This window comes from Schistocerca serialis, unplaced genomic scaffold, assembly GCF_023864345.2.
Source record: "Schistocerca serialis cubense isolate TAMUIC-IGC-003099 unplaced genomic scaffold, iqSchSeri2.2 HiC_scaffold_845, whole genome shotgun sequence".
Classification (NCBI taxonomy): domain Eukaryota; kingdom Metazoa; phylum Arthropoda; class Insecta; order Orthoptera; family Acrididae; genus Schistocerca; species Schistocerca serialis.
Window position 1 is genome coordinate 7,501 of NW_026048458.1, and position 2,500 is coordinate 10,000.

The following is a 2,500-nucleotide window of genomic DNA, read 5'->3' on the forward strand; positions in this document are numbered from 1 at the left end:
TAAAGCAATCCGGCAGGCCATGAGCCCTCAGCACGGGGCGGAGGGCGGCATGGTCCACCGAATCGAACGCTTTAGAGACGTCGATCGATGCCACAAAAACAGAGCGACAGGAGCGGACTGCGTCGGTGAGAGCAGTGTCCAAGATGAAGGTGTTTTCCAACATCCCATCCCGGGGGATGAATGCCCGCTGACGTTCGTCCACAGCACATGCACGCATCAGGCGTGACGCGAGAACCTTGTGAAAGGTCCGCGCCAACACCGAGCAGACCGTAATGGGGCGAAAGTCAGCGGGGGATGTTGGTGCAGCCGTTTTGGGGAGAAGTGACGTCCGGGCGCGAAGCAGACGCTCGGGGAGGGCGCGGGCCAGGAGGAAGAGGTTCAAGAGTTTCACCAGGACTTCATGCGGCAGGCGCCGCAGCTCCGCTGGAGTCAGGCCGTCCGGCCCGGCTGCCGATCCCCTGGGCGGCAAGGCAGCAGCGACCTCCTCACGTGTGACCGGCCCCCATAGGCACTCAGGAGCGACAGGCTCCGAGTGCGGGAGAAGGCGGTCACGGATGAAGCCGGCGGTGGAGATCGGCTTCTTCGTGAAGAGGTCCGCCCAGAAGTCCAGCAGACCGGGGATGTCGGGTGGCGGCTGCAGCAGGGTGCCGTCCAGCAAGCCGCGCACGCAACGCGCACGCGACCTACGGAAGGCGTCCTGTGTCCGCGCGTATTCCCAGCGGCGCCGCTTGCGCTTCTGCAGCGGCGGGGCGGCAGGCGGCCGCTTGGATGGTTGGCGCGGCCGCTGTGTCCTGGTGATCGACCTCTCCCCCCTGGACCCGACCGACGCAAGGGCATCCGGGAGCATGCCCAGGATGACATCGGGCGGCGTGCCCCGCCCCAGACCAATGACTCGATCCAGGGCAGAGAAACGCTGGGCGGAAGCAGGTAGCCCCGCCAGATGCTCCCAGATGGCGGCGTCAGTCGGCCCCTCCGGCGGCGGCCCGGTGGTGTCGGCCGCGAAGTCCTCGGCTGCGTCGACGGGCGGCGCAGCGGCCTCGCCCGCGTCAGGCAGCGAGCTCGCTGCTCCACGGCGGGACGCCGGCTCTTCACCCCGACCGATCTCAAGTGCCTCCATGAATTGGCGGACAAGCTGCTTGTGGGCAGCTTGCCGCCGTCGGCACTTGATTGCCTCAAGCGTTCGGTCGGGGAACATCCTGGTAAGTTCTTGATTTACAAAGAAGAACCGGGCGTCCCTCTCCAGGAACAGTTCGGCCTCTGCCTTGGCGAGCGACAGGACTTCTTCCTCCGTCCACCTCGCGCGATGCCTCTCCGTCACGATCTCAGCGTTGGCGGCCGCAGGGTGTTGGCGGCGGCGATGGACCCCGAGACCGTTCTTCGTGGTAAAAGTGCGGTGGCACTCACTGCAAGCAAAGGGAGCTACACAAACTATCGCATTTTCGTTACGGCCGGTTGGCCGGATAGGTGCTGGGGTAGCTGGGGTGGCACCTTCAGCGGAAGGGCCACCATCTCTTGTTTCTTGTCGGCTGCCCCCAACTATAAAGGGATAATGCGAGGGGGGGCTGGTAACCCCCCCAAGCCCCTGGTGCGGTCTTCCACTCTGCAAAAATCAGCGGGCCCACGAGAAGGGGAGAAGACCGCAGGAGAGGAGAGGCTAAGAGGGCTAGGCCCATGTATTGCGCATCACTCTCCCTGTAACTATAACCCAAGGAAGGCACCTCGCAGCAGCAGCACGACTACATCAAGACCGCACTTCGAAAAGCCAAGTCCGGATGCAGCCACACCGCCGCCACTTGGCCACCTTAAGAGAGTCATAGTTACTCCCGCCAAGAGAGTCATAGTTACTCCCGCCGTTTACCCGCGCTTGCTTGAATTTCTTCACGTTGACATTCAGAGCACTGGGCAGAAATCACATTGCGTCAACACCCGCTAGGGCCATCGCAATGCTTTGTTTTAATTAGACAGTCGGATTCCCCCAGTCCGTGCCAGTTCTGAGTTGATCGTTGAATGGCGGCCGAAGAGAATCCGCGCACCCGCGCGCCCCCGGAGGAGCACGCTAAGGCGGACGCGGCCTCGCAGCAAGGAAGATCCGTGGGAGGCCAAGGCACGGGACCGAGCTCGGATCCTGCACGCAGGTTGAAGCACCGGGGCGCGAACGCCGCGCAGGCGCGCGCATCCTGCACCGCCGGCCAGCACGAGGCCAACCAACGGCGAGAGCAGACCACGCCCGCGCTAAACGCCCGCACTTACCGGCACCCCTACGGCACTCACCTCGCCCAGGCCCGGCACGTTAGCGCTGACCCACTTCCCGACCAAGCCCGACACGCCCCGATCCTCAGAGCCAATCCTTATCCCGAAGTTACGGATCCAATTTGCCGACTTCCCTTACCTACATTATTCTATCGACTAGAGGCTCTTCACCTTGGAGACCTGCTGCGGATATGGGTACGAACCGGCGCGACACCTCCACGTGGCCCTCTCCCGGATTTTCAAGGTCCGA

General features: G+C 63.4%; 1 pseudogene; it reads right to left on the reverse strand.

The window, feature by feature from the left end:
• Nucleotides 1-2,500, reverse strand: part of LOC126452312 (large subunit ribosomal RNA) — a 7,980-nt pseudogene that overhangs the window by 3,271 nt on the left and 2,209 nt on the right.